The 8,685-nt window shown below is 44.6% G+C and overlaps 1 protein-coding gene across 2 annotated transcripts in view; it reads left to right on the forward strand.

Annotated features, from left to right (window-relative positions):
• The first annotated feature begins 1,365 nt into the window (after window positions 1-1,365).
• Window positions 1,366-8,685, forward strand: part of LOC117250126 (double-stranded RNA-specific editase 1-like) — a 46,944-nt gene continuing 39,624 nt past the window's right edge. For both annotated transcript variants that reach the window (XM_078165948.1, XM_078165947.1), the window contains exon 1: window positions 1,366-1,612. The gene's annotated coding sequence lies outside the window, so the exon portion shown is untranslated. The remainder of the gene's footprint in view (window positions 1,613-8,685) is intronic.

Raw genomic sequence — 8,685 nt, forward strand, 5'->3', positions numbered from 1 at the left:
GCCTAGGGCTAAGGGGGAGTGGACAAGGGGGGGGGTATTGGGATTGGGTCTTGGTCTGCAACGGTGTTTGAGTGGGTAGAACATGTCAGATGGTATCCACATGGATGCCGGATCCAAAGGTTTCCCTGCAGAACAATGCACTGGAATGAAACGATCAATGTTATTCCCATTTCATTCTCATCAGTCAGAATATTATGTTAGTCAGGAGAGACAGAAGAATGAAGTAAAGACAATTTCTGACACAGAATATCAGTGAACAGATTAACAGATAATTTGTGCTGATGAACCTTTTACCAGACGTCTTTGGTGCCTGGACACCAGAGGGGAAATAACTTGTGATGTAGGGACACCTGAGCGGCAGCAAGATCAATCACCCCATAGAGTTAGTCACTGGTGGTGGCTGATGACTCTGAGGCTGATGAGGCTGATGAATCCGTAAAGACTAGGTGGTGATGGGGAGATTTTTGGCGCAGAACCATATTTAAACTGAGGAGCAGTAAGATGATAGGCTTTCCTTTGTTGTCTTTGAGTTGCCATGCTGGTGTGAGGTCACTTCCTGGAAAAGCAAAAGGCTCCTAAATACTGTGGCCATCTCATCAGACTGTACCATCTACTGCCATGTCACAGGGGGGGAGGTTGTGTAGGTAGTTTTTCCTTTGTATTAGCTCTAGTTAGGCGTCCATTTTGTTTTCCCCTTCTGTGTTAGAAGGTTTGGCCTCATGTTTCATTGGTGAGGTCAGCTTAGTATAATTCTATTCTTGGTTTGTTTTGTTTTGGGCATTCTGGGGGTAAATAAAACCCTATTTTCTAAACCAAATCCTGTTTTTCTCATTCTCATACATTCTGAATCACAGCTGAAAATTCCCATTATAAATGTGACTGCTCACTTTATTCTTTTATCCAGCAGCTGTAGATGTCTAAGATGTATTTTAATTTTCATATGCGTCCTATCTGGAGGGGCCAGCCCACCTGGGTGACCCCTTGACACTCAGACTTATTGCTGAGCTCACATGTCAGCAGATTATTGTTCATGAAAACTGAACAAAATCACTGATGAAGATCATGTACTGTGGTTGAAAGCACCAGTAAAAGGGGGTAGAATCTTCAAATTTTAGACATATAAAATAACATTTTCAAAATAGGAGCTCTTCTGTCAATTTATCTTCTCATATTTCCTTACTGGAGATATATCTATACATGGAGGCTTTTAGTAGTGATGCTCTGACAGCCTGGTGTTACACATGGCGTATAAAAACATTTTTTTCCGTCAATGTATAGGCACAGTGTCCAATCAGTGTGTGTGCTGGTGCGTAATGCGCCATGTGGCCTCATTTCTCTGCGCCCACCTCTTTCCTCCCGTCCAATAAGAGCAGGCAGCCTTTGGAGCAGCCAGGAAAGACCTTGCCTGGGTGATATTTCCCAGTGATTCCGTGTGATTTTTATTTTTTTGGTATTCCTTTCCCTCCTCCATCACGCTGTGGAGCTTCACTCCACCACTACGGTGTTCTCCCGAGCGCTGTGGAGTTGGGACCTGCAGCATCACCCGCATCATCATCATCACAGTCGGTTGGCTTTAGCAGAGACCATTTGACTGAACACACAGAAGCGCACTGTAAGTACCCGTTAATGGGTCGCTTTCATATTTTCCTTGCTTGAGTTCACACATGTACAGCGAAGGGTTTTCGCCAAGTCAAAACTCCGTTATAAAATCTCCCAATTCAAGCTTTATTGTAGCAACGCTCTAATGCTGAAGCCTCGTGAAACACAACACGGTCAATTTAAGAAGAATAAAGCACAGTGATTAATTCGGCGTGGGTATACAGTGAAAATAAGCGGTACTGAATATGATATTACAACTTGAGTAACGCGCTGACGCCGCTCAGCACCGCGCAGCCCGGTGAATCTGGCAAACCAAAACAGGTGATACAGCAAAGCAATTGTCGGCTGCTATTATTCCTACTGCTGCAATGTGATTTATATGTACGCCGAATTCAAGAGCTCCATCCGATTGAATAAAACAGCCTCTTGACTCCATTAATGTCACTCACGATTTTGCAGAAAATCAGGTTTTACTTAAATTAATGGTTTATCCGATGAAGTTTGGCGCGTCTTTCTCAGTGTGAGGGGGACGCACAGCGAGCACGACTCCTAAAATATCTACTGTACATCGCAATATTTGAGAAATGGTAATTTATTTAATATTTTTAGAATTGGCATTTTATCATCACGGTTGCTGTATCACACCAAAGGACACTTTATTGATCCAGTCGAGATAAAACCAGCTGTCTGATCTGGAGCTTATTCTGTCTTGTATCACACTGAACTCTGTGGAAACCTCAACGTTTCATCTTGACAGAAACATTCAGCAGCAGAAACATTCAGCAGAAACATTCAGCATTTAAATGAAATGAGACAGTCTGGACCAAGGTCAGGTCACCCGACAGAGCCCTAAACAGCTGAGAGAAACAGGTGTGTGTTGGATAAAAAGAGAAAGACTTTAAAAAGTTGTATTTTTACAGAAACAAATCCTGCGTCCCCAACGCCACACTGCAAACATCGCTCAGGAACGGCCCAAGGAATGTGACAAAGACCTCAAAGTGTCAACCTGGCCTCCAAAGTCCCCAGATCCCAATCTGAATGAGCATCTGTGGCACGTGCCATTAACCCACCTCACAGCCCACTGGACTAAATGGGACTGGCGCCAACGCACTGGTGCCAGACACCGCAGGACACTCCCAGAGATCCTGTGTCAAGGGTCAAGTCCAATCCAAGGAGGCCCCACCTTGGATTAGGGGTACATCTGGGGTACCGGCACATCACAAGAATCAGATTGGGACCTGGGAAATTTAGACGCCAGGTCGACACCTTGAGCTTTTTGTCACGCTCCATTGGCCATTTCTAAACAGTTTGTTAATCAATATGAAAGCATTCACGACTCGCATCTTCAAGAACGGCTGTGTTAAACATCCATTTCCTCGGAAACACACATTAATTATGCACAACACATTAAAAGACTATTCTCATATGAAGACGGATCATCCTGCGTTATTCCCTCGTGACAACAAACTGCCGTCGGCTGCAGCAGAACGCCTATTTGGCAAATTCATTTGTGCTGCGATTACTTCTGGCCTCTGCATGGCTTGGCTCAACTCGCTGTAGGCTTTTTTTTTTTTTGCTCTTGTCTTCCACTTAGCCTACATGCACAGAAATAGAACTGAAAAGGCAGATGGCAGAATGCATGTTCGCTTCCATGCATGTGTGTTCAAAGTCGGTGACTCAGTCAGTGGGCATGTTTCGCAGAACTGGGCTCGTGTTGTTGCATCTAGCCTCCTGCACATAGACATGAATCCAGGTTATGACAGTGCACCATGCCACACCACAACAACTGCTCAGGAACGGTCCGAGGAACATGACAATCTGGCCTCCAGATTCCCCAGATCCCCTTCTGATCAAACGTCTGTGGGACGTCAACATTCATATCTGGCACTGGGTTGATCAAAGATTGAGAAACTGTATCTAGTGTAGTTAGATGAGTGTGGAATCCAAAGTGATTTAAATGTGCCCATCCACTCCCAGACATCAGACCTGCTTAGCGATCGTCACTGTGTGGTGTCTTGGACTAAGTCCCGGGCCAAGCGGCGGGCTGCTGTGAAGCTCCACTTGCAGGGTATTAGCAGGGCAGGCTGGGTGGTCGGACCATTTTGTAGACTGCTGAATCCTCTTTTAGACAGTTTACGTGCCTCTGGATTAACCCTGTGTCTTACATGACTCAGACAGTTTTTTTTTCTGATATCACCATGAGGTCTGATTCATGAGTGCATGGACTGAAAAGGCACTGACAAATACAGATCATGGATTGTCTGCTGTGTTATAATCCGAGCATCTCTGTGGTTTATTGTGCTGAGCTGGTCCGGCTGCATGTTAGGGCTGCAACTAACGATTATTTTCACTGTCAACTAATCTGTCGATTATTTCTTCGATTAGTCGACGAATCATTTTATCGAAAAATGTGTTAAAATGTTGAAAAATGTCGGTCTGTCTCTCCCAAACCCCAAAATGATGTCATCTAATGTCTTGTTTCATACTCACGCCAAAGGGTTTTAGTTCACTGTCATGGGAGAGTGTGTAAAGCTGCCAATATTTGAACATAAGAAGCTGCAATAAGAGTATTTTGGGGTATTTTTCTATGAAAAATGACTCAAACCGATTAGTCGACGACTAAAATAGTCACCGATTATTTTATGGTCGATTAGTCATGGATTAGTCGACTAATCATTGCAGCCCTACTGCACATGCTAGCTAATCACTGCCATTTTGCACTAAGGATGCATGATAACATTGGCATGTCATTGGTATCAACCGATATTGGCTTTAAAATTAAACTAGTCCATACCCATTGGTAGCTTTGTCACCTTCTACCTATGCCAATCCTCAATGCCTATGTGCAGTTTCACATAGATTGACCACGTCAGTGAGTAGAAACACGTGGGACAGACAGAATGACACACTGACAGTTTCTGTGATTATGTACAGCATACCATACCATGACTTAGTCATACCAAAAATTAGAAAACAACACCAACATTGGTCCACAGGGGGAGCCACAGCGATCGGCCGCATTTTAGCCATTTTGAAGCATTTTTCTGTTGTTATAGCGCCACCCAGTTGCCAATTAGAGTTAAATTTCTCCAGTCACCTTGAGGCGTCCTGTTCTACATATCTACCAAGTTTAGTAAAAATCCATATGGCGGTTAGGCCTAGATAAGAAATGAGCTCTCTAGCGCCCCCATTTTGTTTGATGGGGTCAATAATGGAGGGGTCCCCTCAGATTATGTGTGGTCATATGTAGGGTTGTTCCCGTCTCAGACAACCATTAGCCAAAACTAACAGATACAAATTCTCCTTCATACCCTCTGCCATCTCACTGCTTAACTCTGTACAGTACAGGTAGCATCATCATTAGTTCATATTTTATTCAAATATGCATTTTTATTTATTTAGTTACGACTGATTTTATGTGACTGTTGCCTTGTGTGTGTCAACCTTGTTGTTGTCATTGTTGTTTGTTGCTGCTGTTTTTATTGCTACTGCGGCAGAATCAATTGCCCCTCGGGGACAAATAAAGGTCTTGAATCTTGAAAAGTATCGATACTCAAACACTGTATCCGGATACAATAGTAATTTACAAAAGTATCGATACTAACAGTGCATGCCACCTCAGCGCCTGTCGGGTGCGCGCGACGGGTTCGACGGACACGCGCTGTGCAGGCAGCGTCTGCAACCCGGCTTGTTGTCGTCGCTGTGCATGCATGCACACATTTTTGTTGCTGTAATATGGCCAGCGCGGCTGCAGGAGGATCAGAGCAGCCAGTTTTGGTCAAAAATGATAAAGGAAAAAGCGCTCTTTGGAAATATTTAGTGAAGTGAACACAGCACGCTGCAGACGGCAGGTACAGCCCCTCCCCTCACTAGCAGCTGAGCAGCTGGTGTCGCCAGCATCAAACTACAATATAACTTCTAACTTTAATGCTAACGCTAAGCAGAAAACTTTATCAGTCATGCCCGTCTGTAACATTAATAGACAATGTTAGTTTAACAGGACAACACAATTATGTGTGTCTGAAAAGTTATGTTAACTGTAAAGTCACAGATTGAAGCTGAAAAAACGTTTGGTTTCTCCCGTAACCCCTGGTTCTCTGATCACATAGTGAAGTAGAAACAGGAGCATCCTGAGCCTAAACTACCAACTCTATTTGATCAGCAACGAAAATATGGTGCCAATTCACCAGAAGCACAGAAAATAAACAGGGCTGTAGATAAATACATTTGTATGGACAGATCTTGTTTCTGGTTGTTATTTATTTTGGGGGGATTTTTTGTTGTTATCATTGATGTTACTGTTCTGATCTTTATTTAAAAAATGAGTTTTCCAACTTTTGCCAAGAGGGAACTTTAGATATTGGTCCCTAGATTATGTTCACCCAGTTTCATGCAGATCGCTCAAACTTCCTAGGAAGAGATCCATTTGAAGTGTTTTTCAAAAAATTCAAAATGGCGGAAAATCTATATAAGCGGAAGTTATGGGTTCTTGAGACAAATGTGTTCCTCATGAGGAGAGGCATCTCTGTGCAAAGTTTCATGTCTCTACGACATACGGGACATGAGATATGCCCATTCAAAGTTTGACATTTCAGTCAGTTGCTATAGCGCCCCCCTTTGGCCAATTGATGTAATATTGCTTCATTGGCATCCTCCCATGACCCTCTACCACTGTGCCAAATTTCACATGGATTGACCAAGTCAGTGAGGAGAAAAACATGGAACAGACACACACACAGAGTTTTCGTCATTATATAGTAAGATATAAGAACTGGCCAACATAAATGAAAGAAAACAACATAAATGACAAAGATTAAAACAGACAGTTGAAGTGATGATCAGATAAATGTGTGCAACCCTTTCAAAGCCTCCTTGTACTGCGTTCATTACCACCAGAGTAAAAAAGCAGATGAACGGGCCATTAGGCAAAGATAGCGTCTTAAGTGCTTATGATTCGGTTACTAACTTTCTGGTGCAAAATGCTGAAGATAATATTCACAATCATCATAAAGTAATGAACGGTTTATTGCGTGTGATGGATTCTGGGTTTGGAGGAAAGCATGAAAGAATGAGGACTGAGGAACTGGAGAGTGAAAGGATAGGAATGGATGGAGGGTGCAAACATAAGCCAACTATTAAAACTTAAGTTTACCAGCAAGGACTGTGCCACGACTAAGCGATTCGTAAAGGTTTAATAAGACGGGGAAGTACAAAATGTTGTGGAAGGATAAACGAATGTCAAGAAGGGGACGAACGTGAGGCAGGAGGTTGTCCATTAGCGCTCATCTGGGGGGGATGTATGAGGGTCAGGGAGGAGGACATGGTTGCGACTGTAGCAAAACGAGGTAACCAGTGGCGGAGGCTGGGTTAAGACAAGAGAGAGTCGGAAGTATGAAGTTGTAGTTGCATTGGGACGAATTCAGAGCACTGTAGGAAGCCAAAAAATTTGACGGACGATAGATGCTACAGAGGGGTCGACTGGGGGGATGGGTAGCCCGAACGAGAACGGATGCAGGGCTAAGAAGGTTAGACGTTGGGGGCAAGTGTTCGCCGTAAGAGCAGAAACCTTTTTACAAGCGTTGGTTAACGTGGGAATGTAGGTAATGGTTCACTAGATTAATGCAAAGCTGGTTCGGAATAAGCAGCGACCCTGGCTAGTAGGCTGAGGGTGTACTTAGGACGAGGTCGTTAAGGATAGACTTTTGTGAGGCTGATGGAGGGTGACTGGCTGCTGCCCTTGAGGGGGTGGAGTTACTTTGATATCCTGGACGTGGATGTCTCTGGCGAGGATCCCTAGATGCCAAAAGATAAATTCCGTAAGCGTTCCATGGATTGGCGCGGAGTTGGAACCTGGCTTGTGGCCGCAGTTGAGGGGAATCCCTTTGACTTTCAGGACGTGTCGGAGACTGTCCGCCGCCTGGTCTCTGATGTCCGGTTTGGATTGTGACTAAGACAGGGTCTCAGGCCGTATGTCCGAACACAGGCCTTCTCTCTGAAGCGCCTGGGCAGGTATCGGCAGATTGACACACATCAACACATCAGGATATGCCACTGTTTCTTTAGTCTAATTGAGACCTCAAGAAAAAGAAGTGCGCATACACCCCTGCTTTTGTTCCCCGTCTGCCATCCTCAACCGAGCTGTTTCCTTTTCCCGCTTTAACAACACGCCTTTGAACCTGACACATTGTGAGAGCACGGTGTTGAGGTGCTCGGGGTTGTACAAGCACTCTCCTGTTATCTTAATGACAGCCTTGTCCCGGGGCGACGGCGAGACACAAGAGGAAGTGCCTTTATCTCATGGAGAGGCGAGAGCCTTGACGGAGGACAAGAGGCTACATGCAGGCCACATCTGTCTGCGATCCTGAGGGGGGTTCATGATCACAGCGGAGCTAGGTGACCGTCCTCACGGCACTGCGAGGTCGACAAATGCCGAAAGAACGTGTAGTGGTTTCAGTGCGACTAGAGGAGTGACGAATAGTGTTTGTATTTATTCAGCGCTCATTACGATCCCACACCCTCATTATCTTCCTAATCACAAAGCAGAATGATGCAGCCCTGTTTTATGAGTCAGTGCAAATACTAGATGACAGAATGACAGATGGCTTCAAAAAACAGGCTTAAAATCACACGGGCAGAGGTGGGAATGTGCTGTGTGGTTTGGAAATATGTTAAGCCCATGTGGTCGGATGCATCGGCAGCAGGTGAGATGTTGGGAGCTGTTGCTTTTGGAGCGTGTGTGTGTCACAGGCTGAAGACAGAGTTCAGTTTGTGGGATTATGTTAAGATAGAGATCTGCCAGATATCTGTACGTTAATCTCACAGGAAGGTAGAGCTCAGTCTTGGAAGTCTAGTTTAAACAACCACAGGTAGGAAAAAAACTCCCCCAACATCCTTCAACCTGAGACAACACTTGGATCTATATCTGTAAATCTATCAGACTCCTGTCCGTCTCTGCGTCTTCGCCGTTTGTGTCGATACTAGTTTTGCTGCCTCAGTTCCACAGACGCTGATGTGAGTATTCCCAGAATCCTTCCTTGACTCAGCGCTATCTCTTTTCTCCCCCTGTTTTGTCCTTCCTCGCTTTCT

The sequence above is a fragment of the Epinephelus lanceolatus genome, chromosome 24, assembly GCF_041903045.1.
Source record: "Epinephelus lanceolatus isolate andai-2023 chromosome 24, ASM4190304v1, whole genome shotgun sequence".
In the NCBI taxonomy this organism is placed as follows: domain Eukaryota; kingdom Metazoa; phylum Chordata; class Actinopteri; order Perciformes; family Serranidae; genus Epinephelus; species Epinephelus lanceolatus.